This window comes from Taudactylus pleione, unplaced genomic scaffold (assembly GCF_031769625.1).
Source record: "Taudactylus pleione unplaced genomic scaffold, aTauple2 ptg000100l, whole genome shotgun sequence".
Taxonomy (NCBI): domain Eukaryota; kingdom Metazoa; phylum Chordata; class Amphibia; order Anura; family Myobatrachidae; genus Taudactylus; species Taudactylus pleione.
In genome coordinates this window covers 7,525,565-7,552,651 of record NW_028284502.1, presented here as the reverse complement: position 1 = coordinate 7,552,651, position 27,087 = coordinate 7,525,565, and the positions used below count along the sequence as shown (strand labels likewise).

At 42.5% G+C, this 27,087-nt stretch overlaps 1 protein-coding gene across 3 annotated transcripts in view; it reads left to right on the top strand.

The window, feature by feature from the left end:
• Window positions 1–27,087, top strand: part of BDNF (brain derived neurotrophic factor) — a 91,630-nt gene that overhangs the window by 14,506 nt on the left and 50,037 nt on the right. The window contains exon 1 of one of the 3 annotated variants that reach the window (XM_088470474.1): window positions 25,434–25,738. The exons of 1 other annotated variant lie outside the window; for it this stretch is intronic. The gene's annotated coding sequence lies outside the window, so the exon portion shown is untranslated. Of the gene's footprint in view, window positions 1–25,433; window positions 25,739–26,763; window positions 26,847–27,087 lie in introns of those variants that run through there. One more of the 3 variants, XM_088470475.1, reaches the window with a different exon arrangement.

Genomic DNA, 27,087 nt, shown 5'->3' with positions numbered 1-27,087 from the left:
GACCTTTTTGTCAGATGTTACTAAGATAAAATTACAAGCATTTCATAAGTGTCAAAGGATTTTATTGACAATTACATTAAGTTTATCCAGAGAGTCAATATTTGCAGTATTTACCCTTCTTTTTCGAGACCTCTGCAATTCACCCTGGCATACTGTCAATCAACTTCTGGGCCACATACTGGCTGTTGGCCGCCCATTCTTGCCTAATCAATGCTTGGAGTTTGTCAGAATTTGTGGGTTTTTGTTTGTCCACCCGCCTCTTGAGGATTGACCACAAGTTCTCAATGGGATTAAGGTCTGGGGAGTTTCCTGGCCATGGACTCAAAATTTCGATGTTTTGTTCCCCGAGCCACTTCGTTATCACTTTACCTTATGGCAAGGTGCTCCATCATGCTGGAAAAGGCATTGTTCATCACCAAACTGTTCTTGGATGGTTGGGAGAAGTTACTCTTGGAGGAAGTTTTGGTACCCTTCTTTATTCATGGCTGTGTTCTTAGGCAAAATTGTGAGTGAGCTCACTCCCTTGGCTGAGAAGCAACCCCACACATGAATGGTCTCAGGATGCTTTACTGTTGGCATGACACAGGAGTGATGGTGGCACTCACCTTTCCTTCTCTGGGCAAGCATTTTTCCAGATGCCCTAAACAATCTGAAAGGGGATTCATCAGAGAAAATAACTTTACCCCAGTGCTCAGCAGTCCAATCCCTGTACCTTTTGAAGAAAATCAGTCTGTCCCTGATGTTTTTCCAGGAGAGAATTGGCTTCTTTGCTGCCCTTCTTGACACCAGGCCATCCTCCAAAGTCTTCATCCATATATATATATATATATATATATATATATTAGGGGTGAGCGGGTTCGGTTTTACTCGGTTTTACTCGGATCTTTTTATTGGCTATCACCGACCACGTGTTTTGGATAGCGAATGAAATCGAGCCGAAATTGCGGTAAAGTGGCGATAAGAACCGAGTAAAACCGAGTAAAACCGAACCCGCTCACCCCTAATATATATATATATATATATATATATATATACAGAAAGCCAGCTCTCCAATGCTGTATAGGTGTAACTTGCTCCAGGTGTCTTCCCTGATTACCTTTCCATGCATGGAAGGGAATATTTAAAGGTGTGTAGAAGGGTGGCACTCGTCGGCAACTGTAAATATGAATCACAGCTTTGTCTTGTTTATCAATGTTTCAGAACTTTAAATATATGTTCTTTCTTCAGGATATATCTTTTTTTTTAAAAGGGAATTTGGAATTGAGTAATTTAGCAATGAAAGATAATTTGCTAAAGTTGGGAACTGCAACTATAACATCGATCCGGTGTGAGCAACTTCTTTATATCAAAATGGCAGGAATATCTAGATATTGGTTCCAGTTCCAGGACACAGCACCTTTAGGTGCTGAGTTAATCTGCCTATAACAGTAAAAATGAGGAGCATCAATCATAACACAGCAGAGCATACAGTAAAGAAGTTGAATTAATTTGCAAAAAAATTATATTAATAATGTGTTTTGACATTCGTTTTTTTTCCATAAAAAGAACATATTGCTCCACCGCCCATACAAGGTGATACAGCAACAACCACACTTCAACAATAACAATATATTCTCTTTAATTTGGCAAATTTGAGGATGCTCAAATTGAACGGTTAAATAATTCCATTTTTACTTCAACAATGAAATGAAGCTATGTAAAAAGAAAGTTTGCACAGAGATCTTTAATCGAATATTCCCTGTGAAACAGGCTTTGTGATTGGCTGACAAGACTCCCATCGTGTTTGTTAGCTCATGAATTACAGAAGGTGTGTGGGCAACTGTAATACTAGGAAAAAGCCATAGATCATACCTAACTATCTCATCCTTGTGGAGATAATTAGGAAGGAAATGTGGGTGTACAAACCTGTACTGCTCAGAAGAACCAGTTCACTTATTAGTGTACTTTATGGACAATTGACAAAGTACACCCACGCTGAACAATTTTATTCTTTGATTATGTTGATATTAACTGTACGAGTTTGACATATCTCAAATAGTTTTGTTTGGGGGGGGGGGGGAAATGTGCATTGATTTTTGAACTTTCAAGAAGTTGATGGAATAACCCAATAAGTGCTGTAAGTAAAGATGAACCTGTGGTTTTGAAGTAAATGGTGATTTATGGTATGTTTCTCTAGCAGTAATAGAATCAAAAGAGCAAGACATTCAGAGGCTTTCAGGCTTCCTTGCAACAGCAGGAATATATAGCATAAGAAGGGCATCAGCAACCCAACTGCAGACTACTGTACTTTATGATTTGGGGTAATTAGCTTGGTAGAGGGGTGAATTATCATGGTCTTTAGTGCTCAAACAGGATCCAACATGGCTTTTCAGGTAAATAGACGGAATGGTGCTTTACTTTTCAGCATAAATCAGGTACAATACAAATGAACACAAAATATAAATAAATGTCTAGCCCCCATTTAGGGCAACTAACTAATTTCTTCACCCCTGACTAATTGGGCAGCTAGTATCCAAACACAGTCTCTCTGAATCAAAGTCCCAGTCTTGTCTCTGACAGGTATTCTTTCAGGCTCCAGCCTACTCATGTTCAGGCTCCTGGCCTGCTTGCAGTCTCACACTCTGCTCCCAGCAGAGTAACATACATAGTATTTGGAGTGTTTGGGTTCTCCCTACCTCCTGTAGGTCTGAACCCGGCTTCCTAGCCACCAGTGGCTTCCCAGCTCACACTGGTCTAGAAACTGCATTCCCACCTGGACTGGACACACAGGCCCCAGCCTGTCCTGACTGCATAGTCTTACAGACTGACTCAGTCCACCAATTAGGCATGCCACACCTTGATTTTCTCCACTGTGTGGGCGGATTCCTCCTGCTACACACAGAACACCTGTGTCAGTAATGCCATTTGTCTTTTGTCTTCACACAATATATATATATATATATATATATATATATAGTATATATGTATATACATATATATATACATATATATATGTATATATGTATATATATATAAAACAGAGAGTAACTCATTAAACAAACACATGCTGTTTCAGCCACTATGTCCCTAGCTATATGTATTTCTTATTGTACTATGCCTTGATAAAGGTTCTACTGTGGGCTAAAACGTTGGCAACTATTTCCATGCATGCTAATAAAGCTTATGAATTACTGTGAACTAACAAATATGGAGAGTGCCTTAATCTCTGCAATCTGTGGAGTTAAGGCCCCCATACATCAGAGATTGATTGCAGCAATCGTGCAATTTGCAATCGATTGTGTATAAAAATCTTTCCCTTTTTCAATCGATTGTGGCAATTCTGCAATCTGCAATCGATTGAAAAAGGGAAAGATTTTTATACACAATTGATTGCAAATGCACGATTGCTGCAATCAATCTCTGATGTATGGGGGCCTTAACTCTTGGTTATTACTGTGATACCTATAGGATAGTGGGAACCCTAAGGACCACCCCAGCATTCAATGCAATGGCACATGAGGTGTGAGTGCCAGACCACAGACCACCTCTATATATATATATATATATATATATATATATATATATATATATACATATATACATATGTACACACAGGTTGAGTCTTCAATATACAAATATATGGATTTTTTTTTAGCATGACTGAGATAGTGACGCTATTGGTTATTGATGGTTCAATGTACACAAAACTTTGTTTAATGCACAAAATTATTAAAAATATTGTATAAACTTACCTTCAGGCTATGTGTACAAGGTGTATATGAAACAAAAATGCATTCTGTGTTTAGACTTGGGTCCGATTCCCCAAATATCTTATTACAGTATGCAAATATTCAAAAATACTAAAAAATCTGGTGCCAAGCATTTTGGATATGGGGCACTTCACCTGTACAGGTTTGTGCAGAAATGGAGTAATAAAACAGCATGATAACGAGCTCCAGTCCAGGTTTTCCTGGACTCTGTTGTAAGCCACAAGCAAGGCTAATTAGCAGCACATGTTATCTCTCTTTAAAGCTGTGTAAGTGCAGGTCTACAGTGATCCTGATGGTGAAATAGCCTCCCAGGTTATAGGCCTGGGGATGTCTAGTGTTAAGGGTCCGGGCCCTGTGAGTCTATTAAAAGAACTGTATTGCTGTTTGGGAAATTCAGTGTACCAGCCTGTAACAACTTGCCTGTGAATACTGCACTATCCTGTATACCTGCCTCTGGTGAAGAAATAAAACTTCTGTTGGATTTTACCCAGTCTATGTGATTCTTGTCACATTTGGCGCCCAAACAGGGAACTTGCTGGATACTACTATGCAGCAAGAGCCTGGATATAGTGACCAGATACACCCACAGTAGCAGTGAGGCACATTGCAGGATGCTACCCGCTGCACAGCGGCTTGGTGAGTCTGAGTTACATTACTAGCAGCTGGGTAGGTGAGTGTGGCAGGCCAGCCATAAAATGGCAGTGTTCACATAGATAATCTGTCCATGTGTGTATGCAAATTGTGCACAATATACAACCGCTTAATTCCTGTGTATGGGGCTGGGAGCCCAGGGAATGTAGTGCAGTTTTAAGGGAAGCCAGCTGATATAGATTGCTGGGAATCTGGCTTGCAAAATAGACTTTATAAAGCCTCCTAAGTTTGTCCATAAAGGGATAAAGCAGTGTGGAATTAATGAGCTTTTGAAAAGTTTTGCTGAACTAGCTGCAGGGCAGCAAACTCTGGCAGCAGGGCAGCAGGCTCTGGATGCTGGGCAACAAACTGAAATTCAGTTATTATATGTAGAGTTAACTGAAATAAGGAAAGGTTGGCATAAGCAAGAGGTGTTACAGAAGCTTGCCCCATCTAATGACACTGAAGCTTTTCTGTGCACTTTTAAGCGTACTACTGCATGTTTAAAATGGCCTGAGGAGAAGTGGGCTACCAGACTTGCTCCCTGTCTCACAGGGGAACCTCAGAGAGCATATGTTGATTTAAACATGACTGAGGCAAACTCCTATCCTTGCCTGAAAAAGGCCATACTCAGCAGGGTTGGAGTGACTGGCCTAGTAAAGCTCAGGAGTTTGCTGAACTCATCTGAGCTTCCAAGGGTCCAGCTGGCAAATTAGCCAGGTGGAGTAAGACATGGTTGCAGCCAGATAAAAACTCTGCTCAGTGTATAATAGAGGTGGTGGCTTTGGACCATGCTGTGCGAGTACTAGACCATGTGGTGCAACAGTGGGCCCTGCAGGCTGATCCTCAAACATTTGAGGAGTTAGCGGCGGTGATTGAATGGTACCTGACTCTTGGGAAGTTGAATAAAGCCAAGCAGAGGTTCCAGCCAGTACCCAAGCCTAGAACCCAGGTCTCAGTTTTAAAGCGTACAACCAACTTCCAACTGTGTGTTTTGACTGCAACAAGATCAGTCATTTGTGCCAGGACTGCCCAAAGCTGGGCAAGTACTGCAGTGCTGGAAAAACAACTCGACCAGTGGTCAGCATGGCTGCTGGAAGCACTTCTCAGGCACAAACAACCCTGTTTCGTTTGATGGTGCGAGTGGAAGGCCAGGAGGTCTGGGCCTTAGTGGATACTGGCAGAGAATTAACCATCATCTTTGCCAACCTGGTTCCACCTGGGGCTGATCAGTTGCTACCCCTGGTAAACTTTATATGTGTACATGGGGATGTAGAAGAATGAGAGCACCTCCCGATAGTGATACAGGGTGATCTCTGACGGTGGTAGCTGCAGAAGCCACCAGACCACCCTATCCATTGATCCTAGGTCGGGATTTTTCATTATTACAAGAGGTGGTTACTTGGCATGATGACAGTAGATGGTCCATGTCAGAGGTATCCCAAGAGCCAAGCTCTGCTGTGTCCCAAAGTTTGGTGGCTGTAACACCCTTCTTGGCTAATGAGCTGCAGGAGGGGAGTGAGACCAAGGCACAGTGGGGTACCATTAGCAAGGAAGTGTCTTTGCAGGACTTTGGCCAAGACCAACAAAATGATGGGAACTTGATAAATGCATTTGAAAATGTTGTAGAGATAAATGATAGAGCAATCACGGCTTTACCAGCAGAAGGTGTACCATACTTTGCATTAAAAAATGATTTGTTATATCATTTAACATATATGCAAGGTGAGAGACTAGACCAATTGTTGGTTCCCCGGAAACATGAGCAGTTAGTGTTGAGGGCGGCTCATACACACCTGTAAGGTGGCCATTTTTTTTAGAAGGAGTAAACTCTCCAGCATATTCAGTTAAGATTATTCTGGCCCGGCATTCATGCAGCAGTCAAAAAGTATTGTCAGGAATGTCCAGTGTGTCAGAATACAGCACCACGGCCAGGGTTTTGGGCACCCTTGGTTCCCCTCCCTGTCATTACTGTACCTTTTGAGAGAATTGGTAAGTATTTGATAGGGCCGGTGGAAAATCTGCTCGTGGGCATCAATACATGTTAGTGGTAGTATATTATGCCACAAGGTACCCGGAGGCCATCCCACTACGTAACATGAAATCAAGCACTATTGCCTGGGAGTTATTGATGTTATATACCCATCTGGGAATACCAAAAGAGGTTCTGACAGATCAAGGAATCCCTTTTGTATCTAAATTGATTAAAGATTTGTGCCAACTGTTTAGGGTAGATAGTATTACCACCTCAGTTTACCACCCACAAACAGATGGGCTAGTGGAATGCTTTAACCAAACCATTAAACAAATGATAAAGAGGGCGGTGTCACAAGAAAAGCAAGATTGGGATCTACTCCTGCCTTATTTGATGTTTGCAGTTCGTGAGGCACCCCAATCCTTCACGGGGTTCAGTCCCTTCAAACTCCTCTATGGAAGGCAACCTAGAGGAATTTTAGATGTGTTAAAGGAAGGGTGGGAGCACAGTCATATCAAGTTCCTAATATCGTTCAGTTTCTGTCAGAATTGTATGGCTGGTTAAGGCAGATTGCGCCACTACTGAATGAACATATGGACATAGCTCAGCAGCATCAGAAACGCAATTACGATACAACCACTGTCAACCGATCTTTCCAACTGGGAGACAAGGTACTAGTGCTTGTGCCTATTACTGAAAGCAAATTGTATGCTCAATGGCGAGGCCTTTATGAGATCATAGAGGCAGTGGGACCTGTAAACTACAGGGTATGACAGGAGGGTAGAAGGAAGGAGGCACACATTTATCATGTAAATCTATTAAAACCTTGGAAAGAAAGTACCAGTCAGCCCTCTTTAGTGGCAAAGAAAAACACATGAAGGTCATCCTCAGTCTTAGCCAAAACAGGAAGCGGTGAATTTAGTAGCACAAAATGAAATGTATTCTCTGCTGTTCCGGGAAAGACCCAAATCATACCCTATCGAATACCTGAGGCAACACGGGCAGTGGTAAAATGAGAGATGGATGAGCTGCTGCACTTAGGGGTCATAGAGGAGTCAAACAGTGAATGGAATAACCCCATTGTCTTAGTGCCTAAGCCTTCAGGGGCTTTAAGATTCTGTAATGACTTTCACAAGTTAAATAAAGTTTCTCAGTTTGACTCTTACCCTATGCCCCGGATTAACGAGCTGGTGGAGAATCTAGCAAAAAGCCAGTATCTCACCATTTTCGATTTGACAAAAGGGTATTGGCATATTCCTTTGACTGAAGCTACTAAGGCAAAAACAACCTTCTCTACCACAGAGGGTTTGTTCCAGTACAAAATGCTGCCTTTTGGTTTGCATGGAGCACCAGCAACTTTCCAGAGGGCTATGAATAAGTTACTTCAGCCCCACAGGGAGTCCGCAGCTGCATATTTAGATAACATAGTCATCTTTAGCTCTGACTGGGAGTCACACCTTCCAAGTGTAGAGATAGTGTTACAGTTTTTATGGGAACATGGGTTTACCGCTAACCCTGAGAAATGTGCCATTGGAATGGTGGAGGTGAAATACATGGGATATATTATAGGCAGAGGACAGGTTAAACTTCAGCCTAGTAAGGTGGAAGCAGTCCTCACATGGCCTAAGCCCAAATGTAAGTCACAACATAAATTTGTTCTGGTGGATTATTACTGCAGATTCATAAGTGATTTTGCCACCAGGGTGGCTCCACTGACTGAGTGCCTTCAGAAACAATCTCTATATCAGATAATGTGGTCTAGGCCATCACAGGCTGCTTGGCAAGATCTAAGACGAGCTTTGTGTGTAGAGCCTGTTTTGCAAGCTCCTGACTTTAAGAAGCAGTTTGTGTTGCAGACTGATGCCTCTGGGACAGGCTTAGGAGCAGCCCTTTCCCAGGAGGTAGATGGGGAGGAGAGACCTATACTGTATCTTAGCCAGAAATTGCTGCCCAGAGAATGCAAGTACTCAACTGTAGAACAGGAGTGCTTGGCGATTAAGTGGGCAGTAGCGTTGCTAAAGTATTATCTGTTGGGGCGAGAATTCCGGCTAATCACAGATCATGCTCCCTTACAGTGGATGCACACAAACAAAGAGGTGAATGCCCGGGTGACCCGTTGGCTTTTGGCTTTACAACCATTCAAATTTGAGGTGCAGAATCGACCGGGGAAACAGCACCTCAATGCTAATGCCCTTTCCAGAAGGTTTGTGGGTGCTGAACCTCCGAACAGCCGTATGGTGAAGCTAGAGGAAGAAGAGGGGGTGCAAGGCAAGCTCTGCAAAGTGGTAGAGGATTGTGTTCTCAGTCGGATGATGCAAATAGAGGTGGATGAGGCAGAGAGCTTGCCTGAAAAAGTGTCAGCTTCACCAGGATGGTTGAAGCTAAGGGGGAAGGAGTGTGACATGTACAACCTGTGTTCACATGAGGTTAATGTGGAGCAGCAGGTTTGTGCAGAAATGGAGCAATAAAAAAGCATGATAACGAGCTCCAGTCCAAGTTTACCTGGACTATGTTGTAAGCCACAAGCAAGGCTAATTAGCAGCACCTGTTATCTCTCTTAAAAGCTGTGTCAGTGCAGGTTTACAGTGATCCTGACGGTGAAATAGTCACCCAGGTTATAGGCCAGGGGGTGACTAGTGTTAGGAATCCTGGACCTGTGAGTCCACTAACAGACACTGTATTACTGTTCGGAAGATTCTGTGCACCATCCTGTAACATCTTGCCTGTGAACACTGCACTGTCCTGTATTCCTGCCTGTGGTGAAGAAATAAAGCTTCTGTTGGATTTTACCCAGTCTATGTGATTCTTGTCACTATAATTAATGATTGCTGAAATGATGACTGTGTCAGAGCAACTCCAAAGTGACAGGTCTTGTGGGGTGTTCCTGGTATGAAGTGTTTATTAGATACCAAAAGTGATCCAAATAAAGCAAAACCAGCAACAGGATCATTGATGCATGTGGTGAGCAAAGGCTAACCAGTTTGGTACTATCCCACAGTAGAGCTATTACCGTACACATTGCTGAAAAAGTAAATGCTGGCGAGGATAGAATGATGTCAGAACACTCCGTGCATTACAACTTGCTGCGTTTGGGGTGTGCCCATGCTGACCCCTGTCTACAATGTGCATGTGAGCATCAGAACTGGTCCATGGAGCAATGGAAGAAGGTGGCCTGGTCTGATGAATCATCAGGAAGCACTATGGAAAGAAGACAAGCTGGCAGAGGCAGTATGATGCTCTGGGCAATGTTCTACTGGGGAACCTTATAAACTGGCATTCATGTGGATGTTACTTTGACACGTACCCACTACTTTAACATTGTTGCAGACCAAGTACACCCCTTCATGGCAACGATATGCCCTAATGGCAATGGTCTCTTTCAGCAGGATAATGCTCCCCCCCACACTGCAAAAATTGTTTAGGAATGGTGTGAGGCAGGGGCATCTTTAGAGAGGAGGGGGCCTGAGTACATCCCCCAACATGGGCCTGACGATATTAACATGAACCTCTATATACCCCTGCCTGTACCTTCTAAAATCCTTCCTATAAACCTCTAAGGATGACGCTAATTTGCGTACGCAGTCATACAATAAATAGAGACTCCAGACTCAGAACATGTGGTTCCGAAGCACAAAGTATTATTCAAGTAAAAGTACAGTCAGTTACACGCTATGATCTGTGTACAATTTAGCGCAAAGGAATTATACAGACCCCAAGTACAGTATACATACGCATGCGCTCTGGACCAGATCCCGGCATTCAGAAAGAAAACCTCCGTCTATCAGCATTCAGCAAGAAGACTAAAGACCCAGTGTTTGAGCACACATGTTTATACCCTGCCAGAATAGACAGGACAATAGAGAAGTTTCTTGCTTATGCCATTGGTTCCCATGGGGGAACCATCTGTTACAGAGCGTTTAAAAGGCTGCTTCAAATAGACTCAACCCAGCCTCCAACAACTAGGGGTCTCTGCCCACCCGCCCCCTAACAGTCATCCTAACAGTTGTTCATAAAATATACATTTTGTTGTTTGAAGTCTCTGCGATCCATAACTCGAGAATGCATGATGCGATCTCCCCACCGATTACACCGGAATACTGTGGAAAGAGTACGCATCAATACAAAACCAAACACGGCTGTCTTAACATGTATAAAACCTTAGTTATCAAATATCTTTATTTCTAAGTATTTAAACTAACTGAACCAACTTAAATCATATACTTTAAAGCTTATTAAATCTTATGTGTGAATATGTAATGTGTGAGTATTCAGGCTTTGATATGAAGACACTAGATTACTGGGGACAGATGCGTGCGCATTTAGCTACTAAACGGTATTTTCATTCGGGGGTTTTAATTATAATGTGTGTATGTGAAATGGTGAAAGATGCAATCGCATGATGCTAATAATTGTGCATTCGCTACTGGGCATCATGTTAGCAGCTCAATTGTGCGTAATGTGCGGTGTTTATGCATGAGATTCCATAAACCATCCTGTCTGGGTATGAAACTAAAACCTGTTTAGATTCAGACAAATCCAATTGTATAGATCAATGCCTGGATTATATTACAATTGCCAACAGGGATTCCCAATTTGTATGTAAAACACTTACAGTTTCTGGTACATTGTCTATTCTATTTAGATTATCAAAAACATTGCCATCTGTTCTTAGTTCGTGAGTTGTAACTTAAAGTGACGCTGATCGCAAAATGGCGTCTTGCAGATTCTTGTTTCTAAAATGGAGTCTAGCTGCCATTCGCAAGATGGCATCGCGCATGCTTCAATTTTAAACTGATCTTGTCTCAGCCAATTATGCAGCTTTGACAGGCCCCCTCCTCTCACCTCGGCAGCCAGTAGACTCTGGGCACTAGAGTGTGCCCAGAGTCTACTGCGCATGTGCAGATCACCGGGGAAATGGCGCGGCTACCATTTTCCCGGCAATTTCCTCACAGCGCAAGGGGTTGCCATATTCCGGCATTTTTAGCAGCGCTGAGGGACCTGACGGAGAGGTAAGTTAAATAATATGGGTGCAGAATGTAAGGGACATGACAATGAGTTCAGAGGTGTTGACTTGACCTCCAAATTCCACAAATCTGAATCCGATTGAGCATTTGTGAGATGCACTAAAAAAAACAAGTTAGAGCCATGGAAACCTACCTGCAACTCACAGGACTATTAGAGAGATATGTGCGCCGACTCCGTGTTTGGTTTTGGATCCGGATTCATCTTTATATTTTGGTTCTGAAAAAAACCACCCTCATGTGTTGTTGTTTTCATTTTGGATCTGTATTTTTTTTAAAATAAAGTAAAAAAACAACTACATTGATGTCATTTTGACTTGTTAGCAACTTAGCATGCAATACAAAACCCAAATTCAGTTTTTAAATCCGAGTTCCGAACCGCAAGAAGATCCAAACCGGGAGTTAGTTTGACTCTGTACCCCAAAGTGATTCTGAACTCGGACTCGGTTCGACTTGAAACCCCTAAATTCGATTATTGTTGGCTCTCTGAAAACCAGAAAACGCGCACACCTCTAATATACTGTATATGTGTGTGTTTGTCTGTGTGTATATATAAATATATATTTATATATATATATATATCTATACAGTATTTATATATGTATATATATATATATATATACTGTATATATATATATATATATATATATATATATATATATATGTGTTATTTTGGACACCAGTAAGCAGCTAGATGTGTACGCTCGCTCCCAGCATATGGAAATTCGGCAAAGTGATGGCATGGCAGGCGATTGCACGGCAAGGCATAAGCAAGCCCACTATGTCTTGGCATGCGATCGCTTTGTGTATGTAGACGCCCACCAGCCTGTCTTAAAACACTCACTTGCACACGTCATCTCCAGGAGTGTATGTAACCATCGGTACATTGGGTACCATCGGTTGTGATCGCAGCACTTGAGGCACACCATACCCTACCGCAAGCACTGCGAGCACTTCAGTGTGAAACACAACCAGGTGACGTGTTGTCAGAGTTCAGCCGGGGATCGGCCGTCCCTTACCGTCCCGCCGGCTTCCTCTGACTTCCCGGGCAGTCGAGCGGCTGGCGCGATGATGTGGGAGGAGCTGAGCATTCACCCTGTAGCTGTGGTGTCAGGTGACCCTGTGAGCGGGGATCGCAGTTTCCATCATGGGCGCCACCATGACACTTTCCCTATGTCAGTACTTCCTTCCCTGAGTGGCCCGGCTGGTCAGCTGACGCTGTGGGCCTATCAGCAGGCTACCAGGGGTATATATCCGGCTCCTGTGCTCCAGGTAGTTGCCTGAACAATCATTGTCGCTGCTAGTGTAACTAGAGGAGTCTCGTTCCAGGTTCCCGTGCTTCCAGTGTGTTTCCTCCAGAGCTTCTGAGCTATCTCATCCCAGTGCCTTTACTATCAACAGCCTGTGGGCAAGTTTAACCTCCATCTCACCACAGTGCCTTTACTAATCAACAGCCTGTGTGCAAGTTTAACCTCCATCTCACCACAGTGCCTTTACTAATCAACAGCCTGTGTGCAAGTTTAACCTCCATCTCACCACAGTGCCTTTACTAATCAACAGCCTGTGTGCAAGTTAACCCTCCATCTCACCACAGTGTTTTTACCATCACAGCCTGTGTGCAAGTTAACCCTTCATCTCATCGCAGTGCTTTCACCATCACAGCCTGTTTGCAAGTTAACCCTTCATCTCATCGCAGTGGTTTCACCATCACAGCCTGTGTGCAGGTTAACCCTTCGTCTCAACACAGAGCTTTTACCATCACAGCCTGTTTGCAAGTTAACCCTTCATCTCATCACAGTGCTTTCACCATCACAGCCTGTGTGCAGGTTAACCCTTCATCTCATTGCACCCTAGTGCATGATCTCCGGCCGGCAATCCGGTATATACTTCGTGTGATATCCAGCTGTTACCTCAGCCTACCAATAAATCTCCACACCACTCTAGCCAGCACCTCAAGTGCCTTTCTCCAGCCAGGAGTTCTATTCCACTCCCCACGTGCCTATTCCAGGCATTACCCTTGGGCCATGGGAGTTTTCGATTCTCTTTTCCCTGCAGGCCTTGGTCACTAAGTCAAAGGACCGCGACCTGCTTACAGGGAGCCGCACAAGCCCATATCCCGCTTGGAGGGGTCACTGGCGAACACCTCCTTGTGAGTTAGACTCCGCAACATTGACTAGGTCTAGCCAACGACCAAGACTTGTGGATGCGGAGATCATACGTCCAGGCCCCTCGCCTTCGCCTCCTCCCGCAGCCTCAGACCTCGGCTTTCAAAAACCCGCCTCCCAGCGTGACACGTGTACTATTATGTTGCCAGTTAATTATGCACACCTCTGCAACGGCGTTAAGACGCTCAGGCACGCTTGCATTCGCACCTCCACTCCCCTGTTTCTAGTGGCCTGCCCCTGTTACCACCCACAAATGGCTTCTCCTGTCACTCACTCTGCTGGGCAGTCTATGCGCAGTGAGTGTACACTTCCCGATCTCTCACACGAAAATCGGCCAGCTACGAACGAACACTTTTAGCGACCGACGCTGAATCGAGCCCTGAGATTCTTCCAACTGAACAGTCCTTCGGAAAAAAAACCCAAAGCAGACAAATTAATATATTTTCTAATCAATAAAAGATCCTAGCACTGAATTCTGAGACTTATTGTGCCTATTCCTCATTTAACGTGTACGTTACTTTGAAGAAAAAAGTAACAGCTTGAATATTGACAGACAATTAGACTGCACTGTTATGTCAGTTAGTCAGTACGTTCCGCATCTCACTGTTGCCATGTCCTGAATTCTTATATGATGCTAGAACAGGTCATTCTTTATCCTCTTATAAACAAAGACAGAAGGGCCTGTCATTTTGGCCAAAGGCATGTGTGAGCGATATGGGAAAACCCAAGAATAAAGTTGGACAGACTAAAAAAGAAAACTGTCCTCAACATTGACAAAAGCCCTGAGGTATCTAGACATGCATAATGTTTTTTTAAACAACTTCTAAATTTATATTGCAGTGGTTTGGTATCCTTATTTATATATATATATATTACTGTATATATATATATATATATACAGTATATATATATATATATATATATATATATATATATACAGTATATATATATATATGTATATATATATATGTGTCTACATATATATAGTCTTTGGTCAGATCTGCACTCCCACTTACTTATATTCCAATTGCTGGGGCAGCTCCTCAGTGATCACCCCATCCAGGGGCGCCACAAATACAAACTTTTGAAAAAAGAGTGCACTTACCAGAGCTTGTAAAAAGAAAAGGAAGGATTTATTCCAATAGTTACATCATATGAAGATACAAAGATGTGACGTTTCGGCGGTCTAAATAGGACCTTCTTCAGGCAAAGACAACTGTATGTCAGTGGACTGGTTGTCTTTGCCTGAAGAAGGTCTTATTTAGACCGAAACGTTGCATCTTCATATATATATATATATATATATATATATATATATGAATATGTAAATACAATAACTAAAATAATATATATAAAAAATAAATTATATAAATTATATATGGAAGTGAAGAAAATCCACAAATGTAGTCTATAAAATTATATATATAGATAAATACATAAATGTATCTATATATATATATATATAATTTTATAGACTACATTTGTGGATTTTCTTCACTTCCATATATAATTTACATAATTTATTTTTTACAACATGCTTTACTATAGTAATTTACATCTACTTTCCTCAGTGTGCTAAAAGAAAGGGAGGGTTTGCTCAGCCTCACAAAAAAAGACGTGGCATTACAGATAATAGTCATTGTGCTGCTTCCGTGCATTGCTTTCCCAGTTATACCATAATTCATCTATTTATGGTCAAGGAAGATTATGAGCTGTAATATGCTGCCTGACCCTAGTTGAATAAAGTGTTCCCATAGATTTAGAAAATGATAGTTAGGCAACTTTTTGTTCCCCAGGCCTTGTTAAAGTACATATCCATGCATGACCTGCTGGCATACTCTGTCAGGTCATGCTAGCAACCTCTAGTCTACAGCATAATTCCCAACTTTTTATACCTCCAAGAGTGATGTGGGGGGCGGAGACACGCAGTGAGGGATGGGGCCATTATGTTTTGCAGCAAGTCCCACCATCAGGGTCACACCCACTTTCTAAGAAGGAGTAGCAGAGCCAAGAGGGTGGACTGCTCTCGAAGGAATCCAGGAACACTCCCTGAAATGCATGAGTTTCCCCAACATCCCAGGGGAGGAGACAAGTATGAATTACAGTATATGGTTAAAACTAACAATGACTGCTGTTAATCTTCCAACACTTCTAAAAATACAGGTATGCGTTTGGAAATGGGATTAAATTGCTATATTTACTCATTTAGAAACAAAAAGTTGTTATTTACAAATCAAAGAATACTGCATTTATCCTAAGGGAATTATTGGTAAACTTCTGTATCCACACGTGAAAAATTGTAGCCGTCACCTAATAAGTTTAGCGCATCAACATCATTTTAATGAGTTTTTCCCCCAAAAAATGCAATATTCTTCTGCCTATAATTGCAAAACAAAATCATTTACTTTTTGGTGATTTTTGCCATGTTTAGCCCAATGGGAATGAGGAGCTGAAAACAGTGTCTGATCATTTTATGCCCAGAACAATTTCCCACATTATTACAAATAAATGGATCATAAGACTTCATAAATTAAATAAGTCCACTGATTAAAAGAAGTACAAACGTTGCACCCCAATTATTATTATATTATAACCTAGCTAACATGTGCCTACTGTACTGGTGATGATACTTGCTGGGTGAATGGGCCTTTTCTGGCCACCTTCATTTAAAATTATAATTATTATTATTATTGTTTTATTTTTATTTTTGTGAAAAAGGCCGAGAGCTGTAACTCCATCTCTTGCTTTGATTGATGGCTATGATTGTGTTTGCATGTAGAATTTTACCAACTTGAGAAAGTTTGAGATGTCTTCTGTTTCCTACAAACTGTCACTTGTTAACTTGAGAAATGCCAGTATTTGAAGTATACACGAGACAATGGTTTGAGTAGAGTCAACACAACAGATCTGCACTGGCCAAGGCCCCTGGTTGTTAATGCACATGTTCATGACCTTACCTGCATTCTTTCTGGCCTTTGCTGTCATTTCTAAATCATTAACATATTACCTTGGGGAAAGGTGTGAATGACAAAACCATGTTTCCCTGCACCACGTTTGTTTCAGTCTGTGCTATAATCTCATAGTGTGGCTCTGGCCCCTTGGGAAATAGAAAGGTTGACCATACATGAAATAGACTAATAATATTTGTCCGGATACTGTAAAGGAGAGAGGTTCTGCCAGCCTGAGGCACAAGTCTTAACACATACACATTAATGTCAATCTGTTTGTAGTTCCAGTGCAGTCTCAGAGATGGATAAGTGGCACCAACCTGGGAAAAATAAATCTTTAGCGCTACAGCAACTTCAGCTGGAATCACCCTCAGTCGTTCAATGATGAGGGTTGCAATCTGAAAGAAAGCTGTGGTGCCCGGGGTCTGTAACCTCTTTTACAGTGACAGACATGACTGTGATTGATAGTCAAGACAGAGTAAGTAGTTATTGAGGACATTTCATCCCATATATGTAAGTGTATGTTTTGTTTAGTTGATAGCTATAATAAAATACAGCTAGCAATTAATAACCATGGCGGCCGGGGGGACTTTAACTTAGTGGTTTGTAGAAAATCCTAAAGCTCTTGAAGTGCACCAACCACTTTTATGCAGTGGAGATGGCCATTTCTTCGGTTAAACCAACATTCATGAGAAGTCAGCCTATGATTTCACTTGTCTTTATGACATCACTGAAGCACTTCATCAATTGTTTGACCATTAGTCAATCATAAAATATATAGGGGCAGGTGCAGACTTGGCAGCAAAACAGGTATGTCTTACGCCCAACAAAAAGTGCTAAACAAATTGCCTATTTATGTACATAGGCAGTGCAGCTCACATTGAGACATGCATGCACCCCTGCATCACATTGCTATAAGGCAAATCATCATCAGTGTGCATTTACCCTACCGAAGGTGCAAACACGGGGCCTGATTCACTACGGTTCACAATTCGGCTTCTACGCACGCACCGCAGTTGCTAATATCTATCTATTAAATGTCTGCATTCACATTGCGATCACAGCCTAATATAAGGACGCCCACTTCCCCTTACTCACATCTGTATACTAGGGGAACATAGAGAAACCATCAGTAACATCGGACCCATAAGCACACTTGCACAAGCCCTGACCTTACTCAGAAATTGCTAACATCCACGCACGCTATCAGCGCTATGGCTGCTTATGGCCACGCAGTGGCTAATTTATGCACTCCCCTGCAACAGCGTTGAAACGCACTGGCACGCCTGCGTTCTGCCAAACACCCGCCCGTCACTACGCACAAACGACACTTCCTGTCACTCACTCTGTCATGGGTCTGCATAGCCTCTGCAATCACAATTCTGTTTGCAATCGCTAGTTCGCGCTCTGCGATGCATACGCATGCACAGAACGCAACAATCAACCGATTGCGTGCATCTTTGCAACTGCGATCCGTGATGAATCAGGCCCATTGTTGGGTTGAAAAGCACTCATTCTTCCCACCATCCTTCCTTCTCGTAAGATTTGATACTAGGGGGTAAATTTACTAGAATCTGACTGGTTGCCCATGGCAACCAGTCAGATTCTACTTAACATTTCACTAGCATCTTCTAGAAGATAATAGCCATAATTGCCGACATTCAGCTCCCTCCCTCCTTCCAGGAGGGAACTGAATGCCTGTGTACAGCGGAGTGTGTGGTTAATAGAAACTATTCTTAATTTCTTAATATAGAAAAGAATTGCAGTGGTAGAAAGGTCTAACATAAGACTTAGGACCTCATTCAGAGTCGGTCGTTGCGGCTGCGCGGTCGTACGGTAAAGGGGGCCGGATAAGCAAATGAAGCGCTCGCAAGTTGCGTCGTTAAGATGGGATTGTTAGCTGGACGAGCGAGGGGAGGATGCAGCCGTAAGACTAAAAATACGCCCCCTTCTCGTTCGCATTACACGTCATCTCCGGGCATATAAGGATTAATCGAGACCATCGGGAACCATCGGAGCTGCTAGTAGAGCTTAAGGTTGACCATACCCTCTCTTAAGCACTATGACCTAGTCAGTGTAAAAACCTCCCATGTCACATGTGCCATGACACTACTAGTTAATTATGCACTCCCATAAAACGCAGTTTGCATAGTCAGGCACGCCTGCGTTCGGATCTCCACTCCCCCGTTCACAAGCACCTTCCCCTGTTACCACCCACAAACGCCTCATCCTGTCACTCAAACTAACGACCTGGCTGTGTTCAAGGAGAGAGCAATTTCTGATCGTAATAGCTAGTTTGCGCACGTGCATTGCGAATTTTACGCATGCGCAGTTTAGCGAACATCGGTGGCGTACGACCGAGCGGCCGCAATGACCGACTCTGAATGAGGTTCTTATTGTGGCCACACTTGGGGCAGGATATATCAAAGCCATTTTGCAGTAAAACCTCTGCATCCATACACAGGTTGTGAAGGGCACAGTACAGATGAAACAGACAGGCCCCTCCCACAGCCTACCTCTGGCCTCCAAACAGGACTGTAACTAGGGGCGTGCATCCGGTGCGGCCACACAGAGCGCAGGGCCCTGTGGGCGACACTGTCGCCTCCCTGCGGCCCAGTCCTGCCATAATTACAGCTTTTTAGAGCATCTTGAAGATGCTCCGGGCACTACGCAGTTCCAGGTGCTGCAGTTCCAGATGGTGGCAGCCCCACCCCCATCATGATGTCATGCGCAGGGGCCAGCACAGGGAACTCAGAGCCTTTGTTACAGTTCTGCTTCCAACCCAGTGGATGCAGAGATGTAGCATGCAGCCCTAGTGCCTAGAACAATCACATGCTATACACATATACAGTATGTTTATGCTCGGTTCCTGGACTTCCCTCTTAATTTATGATTGCTGTCACCTGTGTTGAAACACCTTTCTTATCAATTAACTCTTCAAATGGTTCATGTTTGGAGGTATGATATATATATATATATATATATATATATATATACATACACACATAAATATATACTTGAACATATACATGAAATAGAAAAAAATTTGTGACAAAATAAATGATAAATCTTTAAGGACTACACAAAAGTTCTTTATTCAATGAATAAAGCTTTTTGTTTTCCATATGGTCCGGTATTGAGTCTTGAGATTTCCCAATACCAAGTATAACCATAAGGTAAGGGCAGGGGCATTGGAATGCAATGAGCTCCCTCCAACTTACCTGTTGCTGGTCGCGCAGAGACTGAAGCCACGGCCCGGACTGTGAGGGGCTGTGATTTATAGCAATAGGCTGTACGGCCCCTGCACTGCATGGAGGAGGAGGTGTAATATGTGGTCTTTTAACTTAAAGACCACACATTACACCTCCTTCTCCATGCAGTGCAGGGGCCATGCAACCTATTGCTATAAAGCACAGCCCCTCACCGTCCACGTCCGCCACTCCTATAGAATGTTTGGGGGGGCAAGCCTCCTCTTTGCACTCCCACGTTGTGACACCCATGCATAAGAGGTCATTCCTGGCGATAGCATGTTTATAGATGACGGTAACCCTTTAAAGTTACAAAAAGTCAAAAGCTTATCTTCTGTCTCTAGGTACTCTTGCCTGTGTTGTACACAATACTTCAGATTGGCAGCCACCAGCCAGAGTGAGCAGAGTCAAAGCTGCGATGGGCATGGTGGCAGGCTTAGAGACAGTAAAGAGGGGGGTTGGGTCAGAGACATGGAGATTGGTTGTCAGGGGAACACATGGGCAGCCGTGGTCAAAGGTACACACAGAGAGGGGTTGCCAGAGGAACACTTGAGGAGAGGCGTCAGAGGCTCACTTGGGGAAGGGGTGCAAAGGCATACTTGGGGATAGAGGGAAGCAAAGGCACACTTGGTTAGTGATGGTAATGAGAATGGCAGAGGCACACTTGAGGATTGAGGGGGCAGAGGCACACTTGGGTAATGAGGATGGCAGAGGCACACTTGCGGATTGAGGGGGGCAGATGCACACTTGGTAAACTTCTGCCACTGTACACCTTTATTCCTGTGCAGTATGTATTGCAGGCAGGTAAATAGACACTGGGGGCAATAAAGGAGGAGGAGAGCTAGGGGCAGGGAATAGGAAGAGCCAATGGTTAGACTGAAGTCTCCCTCTTCCTATGAGAGAGGAGGACTCGGAGCATGCAACTGATTACTATCAGTGTCAGGGAGCCGGGGGGGCTCGCAGAGCGCTGATGATCCCGGCAGCAAACTACTTCGTTGATGGTAAACATCTGCCTGTGATTAAGAAACTGTTAGCAGGCAGGATCATCTACATGGTGCAGTCCCTTCTCTGAGCCTGGGCACAGTACATTAGTATTGGCTCTACCCTCCTGATTACGACCCTGTCCATAAACATCCACATATGAAAGAACAGAGTTATCTGCTGCAGCCTCACAGCACAGTACTCCCCATAGGATTGTATGGTGCTGCAGTTTGCCGATATGCAGCAAGCTCCGGAAAGCGTAACTTTTTGGAGCTTGAGGCTGACAGGCAACATCATCTATTAATGGTTTTGCCTATAGAAATCTATGGGCTTCTTTACACATTAAATCCTGCAGCTTGTGCATGCGCAGGCCAATGACTATGCATGTGCACTAAGACTCCTGGATCATAAACCCAAGAGTAATTTCATCACCGGGACAGCTCTGTATCAGAAGAGCTGCCCCGGCGGTTAATTGTACCTGCATACAAGCGATATAAAAGGAATTGGTATGAAATACCGCTGGCTGCAAGGCTGGCAGTTCGATTCCCGGCAGCGCCTGGCCGACAAAAGCAGAGTTCCGGGCAGCGGAAGCCCGACAACGCTGGAAATCCCGATCGTCGATAGGTAAGTATTTACTAACCTAATCTAAACCCCCTAACCCTCCTTAGGGGTGCCTAACCCTAACCTCCCCCCCAAGTGCCTAACCCTAACACCCCCCTTCCCTGCTGCCTAAACCTAAGTCCCCCGGGGGGTGCCTAACCCTAAGTCCCCCCCGGGGGTGCCTAACCCTGACCCTCCCTCCCCCTAGCCTAACCCTAACCCTCCCGGGGGGGTGCCTAACCCTAAGTCCCCCCCGGGTGCCCTAAACCTAACCCTCCCCCCCCCGCAGCTGTCCGCTCGCGGCACCCGGAATCCCTTCGATCGGGATGCCGGGTGCCTGTCTCCCGGCATCGGGAAAATGTCAGGCGTCTACATCTAGACGCCTGGCATTTCACCCTCGCCGGGATATGACAGTCGGGAAGCCAGCTGTCGGTATTAAGGCAGCCAGCTTCCCGATTGTATACCATATAAAATGCCGGTATGCAGTCATATAGGGGCGGGATGTCTCGCATTCTAATTGCAATAACTGACACATCCCACCCTTGGACTGAATCTGAAAATGTTGTCCACCGGTGTGGATAGCTCCAGTCATTCTTCATTAAGGGCCTCTTAGGATCTTCTACAGATAACCACACGAACAAGATGCCAGTGGTAATTTGCCAACCAAATTTTCATTGGATCCTGTGGATTGTTTTGGGCCCCAAATGATGATATCAGGACAACCCATGCCGATATCAGCACCGATATTACTCTGTGTTTTGCCAGCATAGTATTGAAGCTACTGAGCAGAATATCATAGATATAAGGCGGACGATGTTTTAGTCTGCGCAGGGGCCCGAGTCACATTGCTCGTGTGTCCTAATGGTTACCACCAGGGGACACAGAACAAATTTAGACACAGAGAAAGGCAATTTCGGTGGTCATTGATGGGCGGTAATAGGGGGAGTGGCTAGCCAGATATGAACATGATGCCGTCATATCACAATCTCAACTTTTACCGCAGTTGCACTGATTTTGGTGGCCATGTTTAGAGAGACATTATGAACATCCATAGGGCTGACTGTGCACTGTCTAATGGAGCGACCGATATGGGGCCGATGATATATCTTTGTACGCATGTCTCTGTATGAATCCCATCAGCTGCGGCATTAGTATATGGCGCAGTCATACTAGGTGGAAAATACAGTGCGGCTGCAATAGGACCGACATCTGAATCAAGCTCATAATGTTCTTGGGGAATTTTTGGTAGTATCAGTGATTTACTTAATTGCTGCAACTGAAGTTTCTTTGTACTATACAAGAGGCCTCCAAAAAACGGATGAACGAAATTAGTTCATCCTTTGCATAATCATCTTGAATGATGTTGCCTAGTGGACTTTTGCAATAGCTATTGATGGCTAGTCCTTGACGAGCCTGTTTCTTACTTAGAAAGGGACCTATCTGATTGGTTGAATAGCTGTCATGTTCTGCACCGCTGATAGGTTAGACTGTGACATGGCATTAATCAATAACAGCTGGTTCTACAGAAGTCAATAGACCAGGTATGTTTTTATCGGTTCTATAGACAATCTCCTGCAGTACCATCTCTGTACCATGCAAACAACATAGCCCGGAATGAGAAATTCATCAGCAGTATAATTAGACAAAGTGTTCTTATAGCTGACCTCAGCCAATTAAAATTATTAATAGCATGAAATGCTGTAATGCCAAGCCTTGTACAGTGACATCTCATTTGTTCAATCACGATTTCTTGAAACTACTTAACAACAGTCATACATGGCGGCTGAGAATGATGGCATATGACAGAATGACCTTTACTGTGTCTGAGAACAGGGTGGGATAAGGCAGATGATGCAGGAAGGTTGGAGGAGTTCATGTAATAATGTTTAGTGATGTATTAGATTTTAATTAAGTGTAAATCTCTAGTAGATAATTACTTTCTCAAAACTAGGAATACTCTGATTTCCTTTTTAGACTGCGGAGAACTAAGGGAGCTACGGATCCTATTTAGAAAAAAAAAATATTTAAAGGGATGCTTTGGTCTTTATTGCATCCTAGGTCCTGGCAGATAGATGAGACTGTAAACATCATTTGTTAAATAAACACTCTAAGAGATCCTTCTTGCCAGCATAAACTGTTTTCCACAGAACACTGTATATTACAACCTTCCCTTTGGATGGTGCAGTTCCCAGGAAAAGAAAAAGTGTCAGAAATTGTGTGAGACACAAAGCAGATAACCTCTACCCATTATACTGCATATGTGGCTCGCCTCCCCCCAGGAGAGACCCTTTCCATAATCTTCTACCAGCCCTGGGGAAAGAAGTGATATTTATCACAGACTCTCCACTATCAATATCGTTGTTCTGGCTCTATCTACAGTATTAATACAGGATCTCTGCAGGAGATTGAGATAAACAGCCCCATTTAATGCCAATAATGGGCACTTGCACAGACATTGTCTGCGTATAGAAGATGTCTTGTCTTCTAATAAACTCATGCCATAGGCGTATTCATAGATGGACAGACAGACAGACAGACAGATAGACAGACAGACAGACAGACAGACAGACAGACAGATAGATAGATAGATAGATAGATAGATAGATAGATAGATAGATAGATAGATAGATAGATAGATAGATAGATAGATAGATAGATATGTTTAGCTCATATATATATATATATATATATATATATATATATATTAGCTAGACATGCGGTACCAAGATATATATCTATTAGACCACTTACATTTAAATATTAGATTTAAAAAAACAGACAGATGTTTGATAAATAGATAGATAGATAGATAGATAGATAGATAGATAGATAGATAGAAATGTACTATATAGAAGGTAATAGCTAGACATGCGGTACTGAAATATATAGCTATTAGATCAATTACATTTAAATATTAGAGACAGATGTTAGATAGATAGATAGATAGATAGATAGATAGATAGATAGATAGATAGATAGATAGATAGATAGATAGATAGATAGATAGAAATGTACTATATAGAAGGTAATAGCTAGACATGGGATACTTACAAATACATACATATGCGATAGTATATAGGACATGCATTTTCTGGGCTGTTGAATTATTGTCCTGTCTTTCAAGTAGTCTGAAAGCAGATTGCAATATCTGAGGTATCTGTGTTCCCATTAACACAGTAAATATGCACTGACTAATATTTGAAATAGTATAGTAAAATAGCCCAGAGACTATCTGGTCTCAGTAGATGGAAACATGACTAACCTCAGGCTGCTGTGTTACAATATCTAATAACCAAGTGACAGACGAGGTGGTATTTGACAATGAAGGCTCTTAAGTAGAATTTATATTGCTGTCTGCACAAAGTGACAGAGAGCCCTTACTGGCCATAGCAATGTCAAGAGCACAGACACATTACTGACATCTCACTTTCTCATATATATATATATATATATCTATATATATATATATATATATACACACTTTATGTAATTAAATGTATATTAGGCATATATGTATTATATATATATATATATATATATATATATATATATATGTTCACATGCACCCACATACATATGTAATTATATGCATCACATAAAATCACATTATTCTTTGTAGCTCAAGTTTAATTTTTCACTTTTATGATAGCGAAAGCATAAGATTTGTATGATAAATATTTATGTTAATTATATGCAATTATATACAGTCTATATATGTATGTATATACTATATATATATATATATATATATATATATATACATGTTCAGTGTGTGTAAATAAGTGATTAACATTCAGTGAAATGTAACTCTTTAAAGGTTTGGGGGAAGGCAGAAGAATGAAAAAGTTGCTTTAGGATTGAAGCAGTACAAGGGTTAATTAAGAGAGAGAGAGAGAGAGAGAGAGAGAGAGAGAGAGAGAGAGAGAGAGAGAGAGAGAGAGAGAGAGAGAGAGAGAGAGAGAGAGAGACATCCTTCCTCCAGGGGTCTGTGTGATGCTAGTATCTCACTCACTGGAGTGCCTTTTCAGAGGCTGAGGAGGTGTCACGTGAGCACCAACGTCAAAGAGAGTAGAGCAGACTTGTGTGGATTCCCCTCCCACACCCCATTCACAGCTCCAGAGGGCTGATCATCCTGTGTCTAACCCTAGTGAGTTACAGTAGTAGGAGCTGTCTCTCTCTCCAACAAGATCAAATGGAGCCATTTAATGAAGAGATTCCACTGCCTTCACCATGCAGTTTCCACTATCAATAATTTAACTATCTTTGCTACAGACACAGAAGATCAAAGCTGCACATTGCTCTAGCTTTTTGTTTTCCATAGGAAGTTGCAGGAAAACAATTCCAAATTATATAGAGTTTCATCTGAGATTTCCAAAATACAAGTGTGTTGATGTGTTCATTGGAAAATACTAACTGAAAAGGTGGGTCACTTATTTATTTTATACTGCATACAAAATGAGTTATGTAGGATATTTATTTTTTATCATGATCCTTATCATATTATTATTAATAATCATTCTAATATTATTGTCATTGTGGTTAGCAGCATGATCTCCAGAATAGGACATTGCATCCCGATGTACTAGTTAATAAAACTTATTCTATTTCCCTAATAGAATCCCTAATTGAAAAGGACAAATAATTCAGTACATTAAATAAATAAATAAATAAATAAAGAGATAGATAGATAGATAGATAGATAGATAGATAGATAGATAGATAGATAGATATAGATTGCAGAGCTTTAAAAATATTTACTGATCTACCAACATGATATTTACATCACTCATTTCCTTGCATTATGTTTTGAAACTATATAAAAGAGCGTAAATAAAACTGTTACATAGTAACAATACTTGTTACATTTGCCCATGTGTCCTGCCGGAGCACTTGTCAGGGTTCATGACGCCAGTTCCATAAACGAAGCATAAAAAAAGAACTAAACAAAGAATATTTTTTCCTGCTGTAACTCCCAGATCTCGGCTCTCGGACTAAAAATAAACTCCCCAGGTGATTCGATTTGCATTTCAAACAGCAGCAAAGTACTGATGCCATGCCATGCCTGGGCTGGCTGGGATGCCAGCAGCTGGGCACTACATCTAGGGGAAAGTTGGGCTGGTATGTAAGGTGTATGCTCACACTGGTCAGATTCCCATTATTATTTCATGATGTTGTGTGTTACTGGGGAAAGATAGATGCTCTGTCACTTTAAGTGCCCAGCAGTTGTGTGGAGTGGAGAGGAGTTTGACCAATAGAAGTACAAAGAGCATCCTAAATAATTTCTCACTGACAAAAGCCCAAGACATTCTGGTCTAAACGGCTTGCTAAACTCAACAAGCAGGGCTATAGGCACAAGCAGGACTGCGATCTCCCCTCATAATCATTTCATGAGACATTGGAGCCTCTGGCTGTCACTCAGGCGCAGCAATGAATCGGCTGTCTAATCACCAGCATGGGAGTATCTGTGAGCAGTCAAAGTTACATCGAGCTCTAAAATAAATGAGAAAATCAAACTGACAGATCCAGGAGGTAGGATATGGGGGGGGGCAGAAAGTTTGCAGGGTCTTGGCTAAAGTGGGGTCCTGGGTTTTTATTGGGGGAATGAGTGTGGGCAAAAACTTGTACTGGATGCTGCAAGCAGAGTTCATTGTTAGGAAAATCGCTCCAGCATGACAATGTTTAGCAGAAGGATCTTTGAGCTATACAGCTAGGAAGGCATTGCCTACAGTATTGTATGGAGTGATATGCTGAGCATGTCTTTTTTATTTGT